This window comes from Triturus cristatus, chromosome 4_1 (assembly GCF_964204655.1).
Source record: "Triturus cristatus chromosome 4_1, aTriCri1.1, whole genome shotgun sequence".
Classification (NCBI taxonomy): Eukaryota; Metazoa; Chordata; class Amphibia; order Caudata; family Salamandridae; genus Triturus; species Triturus cristatus.
Genome location: NC_140585.1, coordinates 1,218,734,441 through 1,218,750,143, shown reverse-complemented (window position 1 = coordinate 1,218,750,143; position 15,703 = coordinate 1,218,734,441). Strand labels below are relative to the sequence as shown.

The following is a 15,703-nucleotide window of genomic DNA, read 5'->3' as shown; positions in this document are numbered from 1 at the left end:
TGTAAAGCTTGTTTTGAAAACACATTGCATGTACACTTTTTAGTAACTGACTGCATCAGCTTCACTTAGGAGGCATTAGAATTGTGATTCTCCTATTAGCATGACCAGAGAATCTGCATTTCATTAAAGACACGGAGGCTATCATTATGCATTAATCTTTTAATGCAGATCACCAGCAGCCGCACTACATCACAAAGAAAACAATTCTAGAATGCAGTGAACAAATGGTAAAAAAGGCATGAGGAGCAAACAGACTGCCTCTTTTAAATGAATCGAAGCAACAAAAGTTCAACGAAAGGTGAGATCCAACTTGATCTTGAGAGTGAAGAAAACAGGATTCCGAAGGGAGAAAACGAAGTGAGGAGGATCCAAGGGTGATGAGAATAAGACATCAGGTGAAATTATCCGAAAAGAATGAGGAAAAGGTTAAAAAGGTCATAAACTAGCGGTAAAGGCAATATAATCATATGCATACAGTAATAACCAATGCAAAGAGTACTCTGTCCAAGGGAGGGACGAGTGGGATAATGATAGCCTCCGTGTCTTTAATGAAATCCAGATTCTCTGGTCATGCTAATAGGAGAATCGCAATTTCATTACAAGACCGGAGGCTACATTGTGCATGTTGATAGCCTTGAAGAACAACATCAGACATATGCTCAATCGTTTTACAATAGTGACGAGCAAAAGTGGAAGCATTAGATCAATCGGCCGCTTTTAGGATATCATGCAACTTACCACCAGACCAGAAAGATTTGCTGGCCATAGCACCTCTGAGAGAGTGGGCTTGGAAGTTAGAAAGGTCAATACCAGCAAGGCTCATTGCTGACTTGACCCATCTAGCTATGGAGGAAGTAGCAACTGGTTTAAAAGGTTTAACAAACAAGATAAGAAGTTGGTTAGCATCTTGAGGGCGAACATCTCTCATTCTCGAGTCACATTCTTTCATACAGTCTACGGCACGTAGTCTTTTGCAGAGATCAAAACGAGGATAAAAAATAGAGTCTGACGGTTTTAGTCCTTCTAAAGATTTCAAACTTAACACCATACATATCATATGATCTATTCGAAATATCAAGACATTTAACATCGGAAACTCTACGACAAGAAATTAGACATAAAAGGGTATCAAGTTTAATGGAAAGAGATTTTCTATTCAGTGATCCGTTATCCGGCCAAGAAGAAAAAAGGTTTAAAATAGCTCTAACGTCCCATAAGGATTGGTATTTAGGTCTAGGAGGTCTTTTCAGTCTAATGCTTTTCAGAACTCTACAAATGATAACGTTCTTACCTACCGTCTTACCATTGACAAGGGAGTGGCCAGCAGAGATGGCTGACCTATAGCAATTAATAGATCTATAAGAAAGGCTCTTGTCAAATTGTTCGACAAGAAAATTAACTATATTGACGATAGGAGCCTCCACGGGATCCAAGTTCCTCTCCATGCACCAACAAAACCATTTTCTCCAAATGTTATTGTATCTATAGTGTGTTCCTGGTGCCCAGCATTCTCTGAGGAGAGTGAGAGCTGATGACGAAAGTCCAGACAATATCGTTGGATTGCCTGACACTTTCCAAGCAAGAAGGTTCAAATTCCCTGAAAGAATTAAGTGGTGATCTTCTCCGTCTGCGTTTGAAACCAGACCCTTGACCGCTGGAATCAGGAAGGCGATGTCGCAGTACAATTCCAGGGTTGTCGGGAACCATGCCTGAGAAGGCCAAAAGGGGGTTATCAGTACCAAGGAGCATTGATCTTGTCTGACCTTCTGTAGGACCCTTTGAAACATAGCAATGGGAGGGAAGGCGTAAGCCCGAAGATGAGACCAGCATTGGAGAAAGGCGTTAACTGCTAGAGCGCCCGAGTCCGGCATCCAGCTGAAGTATTTCAGCATTCGGAAGGTCAATCTGCTGGCAAATAAGGTCACATCCAGTGGACCCCAAAAGTGAAAGAGCATTGAAAACGTTCACATTGAGTTTCCAGTCATTGAAGTCTGAGAGGAATCTGGAGTTCCAATCCGCAGAAAAATTTGACTTTTCCGGGAGGTATTCTGCTTTCAGGGAAATCTTGTGTTCTAAGCAAAACATCCAAAGTTTCTTGGCTAAATCGGAGAGGTCTGCTGATCTTGTCCCTCCAAGGCGGTTGATATATGAGACTGCGGAGATGTTGTCCATCTTCAGAACAACGGATCTGCCCTGAAGTGAGTGTTTGAAGCTCATTAGGGAGTATAAGCCTGCTGTAAGTTCTAAGAAGTTTATATGATGGGAGGATTCCGCAAGGGACCATGCACCACCGGTGTTTTGCTCGAGGAAGGGAGCACCCCAACCGTGAAGGCTCACGTCTGATTCCAGGACAAATTCCGATGCAGAACCGAAGATTGCTTTTCCATTCCAGGCATCCAAATTCTCCAGCCACCAAGAGAGTTCTGACCTGGCTTCCTGATCTAGGGTCACAAGATCTCCGTACCAAAGACCAGACCTGAGGGCCTTTCCTTTTAATCTCTGAAGGGCACGGTAATTCAGAGGTCCCGGAAAGATAGCTTGGATGGAGGAGGAAAGGAGGCCTAGAAGTCTGGCTAACTCCCGTAGGGTTAGAGATTCTTGTTTTAGAACAGACCTGATCTCTTTGCGAATTTTGGCGATTTTCTTGGTAGGGAGAAGGAGAAGGCAGCTCGAGGTATCTACAGTGAAGCTGAGGAACTCCAGGGACTTGGAGGGGTTAAGGATAGATTTTTCCCTGTTTATAATGAAGCCGAGACTTTCTATATGGTCCATGGTAGTATTGAGGTCTTTCACAAGTTGTGAATAGAGTTGGGACATGATGAGGATGTCATCCAGATAAATGATGAGGCGAATACCCCTCTCTCTCAGAAGAGAGACAATAGTCCTCATAATCTTGGTAAAGCACCAAGGGGCAGAGGAAAGTCCGAAGGGGAGAGCTTGAAATTGGAAAAGACGCTTCTTCCAGATGAATTGGAGGAAGGGTTGGTGTTCTTGGGCCATAGGGATGGTAAAGTAAGCGTCCTTTAAGTCCAGCTTGACCAACCAATCTCCTTACAGAAGGAGGTCCCTCAGGAGGTGAATATTCTCCATTTTGAAGTGTCTGTAAACTAGGTACTTGTTTACTTCCTGAAGATTTATGACTCGTCTCCAACCCTTTTCCTTTTTTTTGAAAGAGGAAAAGAGTGCTGACAAATCTTTTTAGAGACCATGGGACTTCTACAATAGCGCCTTTTTGAAGCATCGAAGAAATTTCTTCTTCGACAATCTTTTGATGGTCTTCCGAAAGGATTAAAGGTTTGGGGGTCTGTGATTGAAAGGGGAGATCTATGAAGTCTATTTTGAACGGTCTCGAGAACCCAGGGGTCTTGAGTTAGAGATTCCCATATATGGTAAAAGTATTTTAGCCTGCCCTCTACCTTTGGGGGAGAAGAAGAAGAAGGAAGAGGAAGACTTACTTTGAAGATTGGTGTTGTTGGGATTTCCACGGGATCTGTAACCTCTGTTTCGTGATCCTCTCCCTCGTTGAGGATAGAATTGCTGGTTGGATGTGTAGAAACCTCTACCTGTTCCTCTGAAGGTTGAGAAAGGCTGTTGGTTGCCACGGCCGGAAGAGCGGCCCTTCTTCCAGCCTGTCCAAAAAGGTTGGTGTTGAAGACGCGTTTCATATTTGCTTGAACCCTGTCAAGGGCAGTAAAGGTAGCGATATACTTTCCTATTGATTTGATCATGTCTTTGCCAAAGAGGAGGCCCTTAGGGTTATCAGAGGGCTCCTTTTCAGCTAGATCACCCAGCTTTGGGTTGATCTTCGTAAGGATGGTTCTCCTCCTTTCAATGTTGAGGCTTGAATTTGCGTTGCCGAGAAGGACGATGGCTCTTTGGCTCCAACCCCGAATGAGGTTGACGTCGAGAGGGGTGCTAGAGATGTGAGATTCTTCGGCTAAGTCTAAAATCCTGGTGAGGGGCCCAAGGATGTCAAGTAGGCGATCCTGGCAGCCCTTAAGGGCTCTCTCTAGACCTTTCCTTGGGTCTTTGCCCAATTTAAATAGAAATTTAATCAAGTCAGGGTCGAGGTTAGGGGTTTGAGAAACCTTGTCTTGTATGGAGGGTCTTGGGCACTCGGGTTTAAGGGTGTTCATAGTCTCTCTTTCAAGAGAATTTCTGAGCCATCTTGTAATAAATTATGAAACATGTTCCTGAGGGAACCATTTAGAGCTAATGGGGTGGGAGATGTTGAGAGGGGAGAACATTTCCTCTCCTAGGGGGTTGAGGATAGCATTTTTAGAGGAGGAGGATGAGTCGACATCAACTGGGTTATTAAAATCAAGGTCTTCGTCGTCCAAATCCAGGACAAATTCGTCGTAGGGGTTCTTGAAACTTTCTTCCTCCTCTGCGTCAGTGTCTGCATCATTCTGAGCACTATTATAATTTGTGCCGCAAGGAACACCCATCAAATTTGTGCCACGAGGGACACCCATCAAATTTGTGCCGCGAGGGACACCAGTAACATTTGCGGCGCAAGGGCCTCCCATCAAGTTTGAAGTGCTAGGACCTCCCAAATCAATTGAGGTGCCAGGACCTCCCATAGTGCAATCAGAAAGAGGCTCGGAGTGTTTGGACTTTTTTGTCCTTTTGCCATGAGAAGCGACATCGTCGGGGAGATCATCATGATCAAAGGTAAGGGATCTCTTAGAGGACATCACCTCTTTAAGGGTATTTAGCATGCAAGATCTCATCTCTCTTTCCAGGAAGTTTTTAGAAGATTCGTTGGCGTGATTAGGGGAGCTAGCAGTAGCGTCATCTGAGTAAAGTTCAGATATAGTAATACTTGATTATTGATAAGCTATGCTTACAATCTCCCTTGTTATGTTGGCAACAGAAAGGTTAAAAAATAAGATGCCTTGTCTTATTTTGTAGGAGTGTGGGTTTCTTTTCACTTAAATAAATGGCCAAATAAAGGTCCCCCCTTTTTTTTTTATGGCTATGGCATTTGAGATTAGATATGGGAAGTATAGATAACGATCTCCGGCAGCAGCTGACGAGAGCGATGTAACTGAATCGATCGCTCGAGCTCAGCTGCTGCCAGAGAGTGTAATTAGAAGAAAGGACTTTGGCAAGCGGGGGACGCGACGGCACCTTTGCTAAGTTGCATTCCTCAGCAGTGGAGACGCGCTCGCGAGGACGTAGCGAGCGCGTATCAAAAATTGCCCAAAATGAAGATTATCTCATTTAGGTAATTACACAAGAAAATAATTCAAAAAGAATGGCGCGACGTTGAGAGAATGAGGGGAAGGAGTTAATTCAAAACTCCGCGCCTCAGTGAAGCGAGTGCGGGCCCGCCAGAGAAAGAGGCACTTCGGTGAGGAAGGGAAAGGGAAGGGCGGGGAAGACTCGACGACCATAGATTGGAAGTCGAGGGAGGGGAGGGGTGAAGGGATGGGGGAGAAACCCAGGTTCACCTGCAAGGATTAAAGTATAAAAAAACATGAAAGAAAACAGTAAAGAGTATAAAGAGTACATTTTAAAAATCTATAATTTTTTTTTTTTTTTAAACCATAATACATGTTAAAGGCAATGAAATAACAAGAGAAGGTAACTTATCTGCTTGCGAGCCGCGAGGAAGTCTGTTTGCTCCTCATGCCTTTTATACCATTTGTTCACTGCATTCTAGAATTGTTTTCTTTGTGATGTAGTGCGGCTGCTTGTGATCTGCATTAAAAGATTAATGCATAATGTAGCCTCCGGTCTTGTAATGAAATCCACACATTTCCCTTTAGGCTCCTCAACCTATGTCACCGCAATTGACAGCTACTAGCAGTTCAAAACAATTCAACCATAATGGAAATCTTGTGCAAGTGCAAAACATTGTTGTGTGAGGGCAATGAGACACACTCCTGGGCAGGGGAAGGCAAGCACAAGACTGTACAATGACAATGAGTCAAGATTCTAAGTAAGGGGGCGTGGCCTGCAACATGGTTGAGTACGTCATACCCACTGAGAGCTCCTACCGGAGCAGCTAATCGGAACAATATCGTGCTATTCCAAATGGAAACCGAAGCCTCCCAAGTGTTGTTCAAAGATAGCTGCATGCCGCTGATCGATTAGCGGCTGTTCTTGGGTCCTGCCTCCCAGGACGACACATGCCTGGTGAGGATTCTCTTTGGCTGGCACCTGACAAGATAGCAGCCCGCCTGGAATGATTGCTGCTGGAGGCTCACCTGCGTGACTGCTGAGGGGCTTTGGGTTCCTGGGCTTACGGGCTGATATCCTCAAATGCCAGACTATAGGTAATAGATCTATCCTATGTTTATGCTTAGGTGCAGCAAAAATGGCGGTAGCAGCGCCTGGAAACGAAAAGAGGTGGCATCATTGACGCAGTGGCACTCCAGCCTATGGCAGGCTGTCACTATTAAGCGCATGGAAGAAGTGCTCTCTGATTCCTTTAAAAATGTTGAAAATATATGGGGTCCCTTGGTGGAGTATATCTGAAGAGGTCTTCCTCTGTCTGCATGCCCAACACGAGCACTCCATCTCTTCAAATTTTAGGAATGCAACATGGGGCTGACTTGGCAGAGGGAGGCAGTCCGTTGATCGGTTTTGCAGATCCTACTCTCTAAGAACTGATAGATGTTTTCCCATGCACCTTTGTTGAGAGTTAGTTGGGTTGGGGATGAGAAGTCTTGGGGGGGACTGCAATTACATAATGGTGTTTCTCAGTGGTACTTTTGTTTAAATGTGCCTTCTGTTAAAACGACTTCCTAAGTGAGAGGCAACTGACTTGTTCTATAGAATGAACCCTTTGTAATACAGCAAGTGTGATATATGGTATTGTACTACTGTACGCGCTGAAACATTTATTAAAGACTGTTTTGACAAAAAAAAACTATTCCAAAACTCACAGTGGGCTTAGAGCCAGGCCATTGCTTACCCTTGGTTTGCTTTCTTGTCACTATCATTAGCTTGCATCTTATTTGTTGACTTACCTTCTCATTCTTGTGTTTGTCTTTACCATCCTTTGACTTGTGTCCTTCCACTGCTCACGTTCAGGAAATCTACTTTTTCCTTTTTCTTCCAGCACTCCATGAGAGTTCAATTCGATAGTTCAAATAGGCAAGACCTGTTGGCTATGCCAATGTTTATTTATACTGGAAGTGGCGTGGGAAAGGGTCAAATAAAGATATAAACTACAACAGTGCACATGGAGATCAAAAGCTCAGAACAATTGAAAGGCTGAGAGACCCAATACGGAAGGAGACATAGACAACTACAGAAGGGATGTTGCCTGTGTAAGGCTTAAATGGGTTTTTCAGGTGGACGCCAGGTGAAACAACCTTATTTCTGACTATATATATATAAATTCAAGAATGCCCTTCTTAGACCCTCAGGAAGCGTTTGAGCTATAACAGACAGGGTTGGACTGGCCTATAGGGCAATCAGGCAGTGTCGGTCTAAGAGATCAGTGTGTGGGTCATTCTTTTAGCAGTTTGTGGACCTGTTTTATGGCCAGTTGGCCCTGTTTTCACTTTTGATTTCACTGATATTACCAAAAACATTGCATGCAGTGATACCCATACCTTGCAAACAGCCCATATAGGGTGTCATTACAGTGTCAACATTGACCTGCTTTGCAGATGTTCGCCACTTTTGTAGCTATCTGGTTAGCTATTGGGAACCGCTTTTATTTTAGTGCCTGGGCTGATTTGTTACCCCGGTCTGGCCTTGATAAGAGACCCAATTGTACCAATCTTTGCCAGTTCAGCATGTCATTGCATCTTAGCTCACTTTACTCCAGTATTAGATCTTTCATAGATTTACATGCTTGAGTCATTCCCTGTCATCGAGATGGGATTCCCACAGTACCTTAGAAAAGCAATGCAATGATAGCTGTAGACTAGAAAGGCCCTAGGCCCTTTAGTTTAGTAACAATTCATAGTCATTTTTAGATCTTGCGCCTAGCGATGCAGTGCGCAGCCTAGCGATGCAGTGCACAGCACTGCTCGTGCAGGCGAGAGTCCTTTTGTGGAGGGTTCCAAAACGGACCCTGGAGTCGCACACGCTCGTGCGTGTGCGATTCCTTTTGGTCCACGGTATTGGCGTTTGAGGTTGTCTTTTTCAGAAAAACAGCACGCAATAGGCCAAAGGCGGTCGCGTTGCTCCTCCCATGGCCTATTGGTGTCTGTTACCCGCACGCCTACATCTGTTTTCAATTATCGTACCCAGATGCTGGCGCGATAATTGAAAACATCGCTCGCTGTGGCGTGCGCACCACTCGTTCTGCTTGTTCTTCTTCTCAGAGTTGTTATGCTGGGCTCTTTATTTTTACTGTTTGTTTTATGATACAAGTGTCAAGCGGTGTGTTTAATGGGCCTATACCTTTTACTATTTCTCTTAAATATTAAACAAAGTGCAGAATTTAAAAAGGGAATACATGATTGCACTGTCTTTGGAATATTGCAAATAATTTTAAATAATCGCGCAATTAAATTTTTCATTCAGGTATTATAAATCGATTAAAGCCTTTTTCCCAATTACTGGTGGCAACCCTGTCTGTGGCACTGAGATTATCACTGCTGGTGATCTTATATGGGCGAAGTAAATTGACCATTCTTTCACGGTGTACCTAATAAACTTACATTTAGAAATGAAAGAGGGCTAAAAAAAAGGACCCCACGTTTTTGCAGATCTCCCTCGCTCTCTTATAACGAACTAAGACGTAAGTGGAGCGTAATGGCATAAAAGGTGTCTGCTAGGACTCGGAAGTGTTCACTGCGCCAACCAGCTGTCCTGGCAAAGAACCTCCTCCACATCACTTTCACCAGTCGCGTGATCAGCAGTGAAAGGAAAACATAATGCTTTCTTGACCTGCGACTGATAAAGCTTGAAAATACCATCGGTATGGAACTGGAGGAATTCTCTGCTCCCTACGGCAGTAGCTCTTCTTTGACTAATGAGAAAATAACCGCTCTTAACACAAAACCGAAACCAATCACGGTTAACGGTTGACCTTGGACTTGCGCCAATTTTTTTCATTTGCGCTGCGCCGCTGAAGGAATTCTATAGGGAACAGGGTCATTTTATTATTACAACAGGAGGAAAACCTGCTACGGCTGGCTAAGCTACTTTTGATTCAAGCTGTTTCCAAGATGAACTTATAATGAGGGAATTTGTTAAATCTAATTTCACACAAAAGCACCTCTAAAATGATTAGCGGCAGAATCGCAATCAGAAGTTTATTCATTGGCAACATAGCAACGTATCATGAACTCAAGAATGAGTCTTTAAATTGCTGAGGGTAGCCGCAACTGCGTAACCAGTCGCATTCTCAGTGCCAGAGACGTTTTAAGGTATGGGCAAAGTGGGCTGCGGCCCAGGGCACCAGCCTTTCATAAAGCCAGCTCCGTTCTGCAGAGTCTTGTCCCAATGACGTCGAATCATTCTTAAGCTTATTGTTTTAAATACCGTTTTCCTTTAAAAAAATGTTATGTGGTTGATGTGTTCTCACGTCTTTTACAGTCATTTTGCACAGAAATGTTGTGATTATGTTTTATGCAACACTCATATGAAACGTTTCTTTTAGATCACAAAAGGACCTCACATATGAGAAATGGGAGAGTTTCCCAGAGATTATTTGCAATATTAGTGGGCTGCTGCTGTTACAATATTGAAAACACACGAGACTATCCCTGAATATTAGTTATAAACACATTTAGAATCTGGATGAGTGTGCCTGTGCATTGTCTGTGACTTGGACAAAGAGGACATGAAATAGCTGAAACTGAATAAAAATTCAAAACTATTCCGAACAGGATCCCCCAAAATACATTTTGTCCCGGTCCTCCAAAATACGTTTGGCCCAGGGCCCCCAAAATCTTTATGTCCCTCACCCACACAGCTAACGACTTTCGGAGGGTAACTGGGAAAATGTGCATTTGGGAGGAAACCACTACGTCACTCCATTTTGCTTATGTGCAAAAGGCCTCTTTATTGGGAGCAAGCTTACTACCACCTGCAAAGGCTGAGCCGCACAAACATCTTACTCAGTGTTCCTAACAATTTAGTACTGAACTATCCCCTATCCTAACATTTTCTTCCCCAAATCGCCTCAAACATAACAGTTCCAATGATAACTCTTATTCCTCTCTTAACCTCACTTGTTCTCTTTCCTGACAATTCCTTTGCCTGCTCGATATTGGACCAGGTCCCACCACCATAAACTCTTCCTTCCTCCTTCCCCTCCCACCATTTGTCTTTCCTCCTTCTCACCTCCTTTACCATCTCTCCGGCTTTGCCTCATCACAGTGCCACCAGAAACAAACATTTGCAATGCAATAGGTGTCGCATTTACGCGATATAAGCTATTGACATTGTAAATGACAATGCCTTTTATTTATGTTTTATAAACCAAAATATAAATAAAAGGCATTGTCATTTACAATGCCATTAGCTCAAACTCGCGTAAAGGCGAAACCTATTGCATTGGAAATGCTTGTTAAAAAAGCGAGCAAACTTAAGTTTCAACCAATCAGTTTACACCACCATCTGGCACACTCCTGTGAGAAGCTCCAGTCCTTCAGTCTAGTAAATGTAGACTCCCTCATAGGGGAATATATTTGTTTCTTTTGCTCCAAATCTGACTCTTCAAACGCCAGAACAGCCAAAGAAAGGTCTCTTCCTACCCAGTAACACTTATGGTAAAAAGAAACTTTATTCTGATGACCCTCATCAAGACTGCATATACTGCATTTATACATCTCACAAGGCCAAGGACTGCAGGGTTTCTCATACCTTTTATTCAAGGACCTTAATAGACTGTGAAGGGAGACTGTTTTCAGGGACAGCTGGTGGAATTTTAAACTGTTGGGGCATAGGCAGAATGAATCAATGTTTGCGAGCAAGTGCAGCGAGTGAGCCCGACGGCAATAAGGGGGGCTTGGGGGGTTCTCCCCCCGTGAAGAATTTTTTTAACAATTGGCATCTTTTTGGTTCGATTTTCAGCACTATTTCTGTGATAAATGGACTAAAAATTCAGTTCATCTAGGCATTCATAGAACAAAACTCATACATTATTTTAGAGAATTTCTGGGTTGCCAAGCAAGTCTGACTTCTGAAGAGGGCTAGGGTACTAAGCAAGACTGCTTTGGTTCTACCCTTTCCAATAGAAAACACTAGTTAGCGATGTGAACAAGTTCAATGGACAAATCTATATATATATTTACAATATAGCGAGCTATTTCAATGGTCCCACAAAAGAAACCCATTCAAAAGAAACTCATATTTCCCAAGACACACTAGACTACGAGTTAATCAATGGGTCTGGCATTCACAAATTGGCTATACACTACCGGTACCCTCGATCCCGTGCAGTAATCGTTTCCTTCCTCTAAGTGAAATTCTGTGTTCTAACTTAGAACATAGAGGCTCTGCTTTTGATGAGCACATTGAGGAACGGCATAACCCTAGGGTGCGCCGTGAAGTGTAAAAGCAAGAGTGCGCTAGTCACCATAGAATAAACCGAGGGGTGCATCATTTGATAAAGCATTAACCGAGGGAGCACCATTAATCCCAGCATGAACCAAGATGTGCACTGGTCATCATTGCACATATCAATGGGTATCAGTATTGGTCAAGGAATAAACCCAAGGGTAGAACCATTTATCAATGCATACATGCAAGGGGGAGCGCAGTTCATTAAAGCATAAGCCCAGTGGTACACCACTCATTAAAGCATAAGCCCAGTGGTACACCACTCATCAAAGCATAAGCCCAGTGGTACACCACTCATCAAAGCACTGGCCCAGTGGTACACCACTCATCAACGTGTAAACCCAGTGGTAGCACCATTCATTAAAGCATAACCTAGGGGTTGTACCATTGTGTCCAAACGTTAAACGAATGGGTAGCGCCATTCAACAAAGCATAAACCAGTGGGTAGCTTGATTCAACAAAGCATAAAACTTAAAAGTATTGTCATTCATCAAAGCATAAACCTAGGGGTAGCACAGTTCTTTAAAGCATAAACCGAGGGGTTGCCCAATCACTGACACATAAACTGGGGTACTGCGCCATTCATTGAAACTTAAACCAGGGGGTGATGCTATTCGATAAAGCATGAACCTAGGGGTAAACTGATTATTAAAGTATACACTGAGGAGTACACCAATGATCTCAGCATAAACTGAGGTGTGTGTCAAAATTATCTTAGCTTATACCGCAGGAAAAGTCATCATCCGCATTGATGAAGCTTATGTCGACATCCATCTCATATTATTAATGAAGGGGTGCGCCATTCAATTTTGCATAACATGAAGAAAGTGCCATTCATCATACTGTAAATGAAGGGTGTACCACCCAGGTGTGTCCGTCATCATTGCATAAATCAAGGAATGCACCAGTAATGAAAGCATAAGCCTGTGAGTGTTCTCATCATAGCTTAACCTGAGAAGTGTGACATTGCATAAACCACAGGCATGCCAATCATAGCCTCAACTGAGAGATCGCCAATCATTCTAACCCAAACCCTTAAATATCGGCCATGTATCATTTTTTGAAACTTCTGCATAGCCGGGTGAGCATACCCACACTAATAATGAGCTGGAGTACCACCTAAATTCAATTAAAGGCTAATAACTATTGGCGCATTGGCTACTAAATAGGGGTGGCCCTGTGGCTTGTTTCTCTGCTTGCCTATCTGAGCAGAAAAGGGGATAGATTGTGTTTAAATATGAATCCCAAGCCAATACATATTTATTAAAAATAAGCAAACCAAAGCTTTGTTTTGTGATATTTCATGCACTCGCCTCAACTTCAGAATTAGACTGGAAGTAAAAGCGGGTCGAAACAAGAGGCCACGCAGTGGTGTTTCAGTAAGTTAGCTCAGAGGGTTAAAACAGGTTGTGAAGTAGTTTCAAGTGCATGTTGAAAACAATTTTTTCAATCTATACAGCACCGTTTAAAAGTGCCGATACCACGCGGTAAACACAATCAACCACACAGCATGACCTTTACGGGTTGTGAAACATCCAAAGCAAATCAGCGACAGACTCAGAATGCTTTGTTTTGCTTGTTGTTGGAGGGGAGGCGGTGAATTTAAAGTGGCTGAGCCTGTGTGATCTGCACTACACCCAGCAACCAAGCCCTGCTCGTTTAAGACCCCACACCCTCCCTTCAAACGGTGAAAATCTTCCATTAATTGGCAGGTCTGGCACAGACATGCATAGATTATGCACACAGAGCAACATGCCTATGGGCACTCAATTTCACAGACTCCAGCAGATGTACAATCATGCACGCCGAATGAACAAACATGCAGGCATAACTGCACACAGACAAGCAGCCACACATAAAACAGTAAATCAGCCACAGGGTGCCGTGCATCAGCGGTGTATGTTCACCACAGTAGCACTAGTGAATCAGTTGCAAGTTTATTAGCCAGGGTTTCCTGGCTGTGAAGCAGCGAGCAGCAGGATCTTACAAGCAGCCCGGACCTTTGTTCCAGATGGTCTTGAGAATGGAACAAAGAATTTGCAAGTTGAGCCATGACCTCACTGGAGCCAAGGAAATTTGATCCAATTTCCAAAGATTTAAATATTAATTTAGCTACCTAGTTGGGCACTCTTAGCAATCTGTCTGTGAGCTTTGTTGGCCGCTGTGCTTTGCGTAGTTTGTACTAGAATATATGCTTCATCGCTAGCACCTGGTGAGCTAAATCCATGGCTGGATTCCAGGAGCAAACAGATCTTCCTGAACATGGATAATCCGGTGATTCTGTCTGTTAGATTTCCAGAAAAATGTCAAGGCTCAAAAATCTACAGATAATTCTCTGTTTCATAGCAGCGTATTCGTGCCATGAAAACTCACGCTCAAGGAAGCAGCAATTTCAGATGGACAACAACCAGTGACGTAAAACAGCAATATGAGCAAACCGAGTTAGCAGTTAAACAACACACAAGTAAAGTAAAGCACATCCTGTTATTTGTCACTTGGCTAGGTAAATAAAATGAACTATCTTCACTTTACACATGTGACAAAGAGGCTGAAATTCTGGTGACAGCGATTCTTTACACTGCTGTGTCTGCCAGTCACAGTATCTTTCCATATTACCTTGAAGACATTATGGCTAATGCTTTCTCAAAAAATCAATGAACATTATGTTCAGGAGAGGAGGGACTCAAGGAAACCATTTCTAGTCTCCCTCTCTCTCTGCGTGTCGTAATTCTGTAAAAGCAACCACAGATCATGAATCAAGGGTCATCCAAGACATTGTTGGAATTATCAAGAAGTGGCAAGAAGCAAGGACATTAGGCGCTGTCTCAGATGAATCCTACAAGCGGGTTGGTGGCTTGTATAAGTTCCAAAGAGGCAGGAATCAAAGGTTCAAATGCGGAAATTGCCCCGGTAGTACTGACATCCACGTGTTAAGCCTCAGGTGGCACTATGGGGGATATCGTTTATAGTCCCTTGGAAGTTTTGAATCCTAGTATTACCAATTTGAATATATATTATAATACTGGGTGGTTATTATCTCAAGCGGCATATTGCATGAATTTAGACACAAGTCATGAGGGTCTTAATGCAATGCCAGATAATCTGAGCACAGCACACCTCTCTAATTCCTACATGTTCGCAGATTCTTTTAAAATATGTGTAAAAAGCCAACATGCAGTCACGGCTCGCGGGTGGGGGGGAGTGTTGCGGGGGGTGTCCCGCGGGGGGGGTTTAAATAAAATAAAAATCTTACCTGGTCTGTGCCGCCTCGGGTCCGTTGGCACCTTCAACAGCTGCATCACTGCTGCAGTGCTGGCAAGTGAGTAGCAACCCCTGTCAGCCAATCCTGGTGCTGGAGCAGCGCCAGGATTGACTTAGGGCACGGTTACTCTCCGCCCGCCAGCCCATTAGGTGACCGAGGTTTGAGCCTTTGCTCAACCCTCGCTCTCCTAATAGGCATGTGCCAGCCTGAGCAGACACCAGTGCGCATGACTGGGCACGGTGGAAAAATTTGCCGACCTTCCCCACTCATGCTCACTTGTGCTGCTGTCTGCCCCTGACAATGACTGTCAATCAACATGATGCCGGACCGCCCACCCCCTTCAGATTCTGAAGGGGTTGGGCGGTCCCACATCATGCTGACAGACATGATTGTTGTCAGTTCTCCTTCAGTGTCTCTGAACTTAAGTAAACTGAGACGCCGAGGGAGCTGCTGGCGCGTGCGGCTGGTGGGGCAACTCCCCAGCGCCCTAATGGACGCACCGCCCCTGACTGTTTTTATGGCTCCAGAAACCTAAAACCAGAAAGGAGCCTGTGTCAGGTGATAATGACAATGAGTGTTCTTCATCGTCCTCAAAAAAAAAAAAAGAGAGAGATCTTTCAGATTCTCATTCCTCTCGGGAACCCCCTAAAAATCCTCTAAAAAGACCCCTCATACGTCTGCCAGGAAACGCAGTCCATCTAAGTCATCACATGAAAAGGCTGTTTCCTCAAAGCAAAAGGGGCAGGGAGAATCAACTTTTTCTTTAAAAAGATCTGAAAATTCAAGGTCTGATCCTCCAACATCTCCTCCTCAAGTTCTGCACAAATTCCAAAAGCCATTATCGGCTCTGTCAATGGAGATATTGTCGATGTGTTTTTCACGGTCAATAAGAAAATCCTCTTAGACTCTGTCGACGACGAAGACACCCACAGCAGTGTTTCCGACCTCGACTACCATTAC

At 43.8% G+C, this 15,703-nt stretch overlaps 1 protein-coding gene across 5 annotated transcripts in view; it reads left to right on the top strand.

The window, feature by feature from the left end:
* Positions 1-15,703, top strand: part of ARHGEF25 (Rho guanine nucleotide exchange factor 25) — a 980,382-nt gene that overhangs the window by 831,604 nt on the left and 133,075 nt on the right. The window lies entirely within an intron of this gene.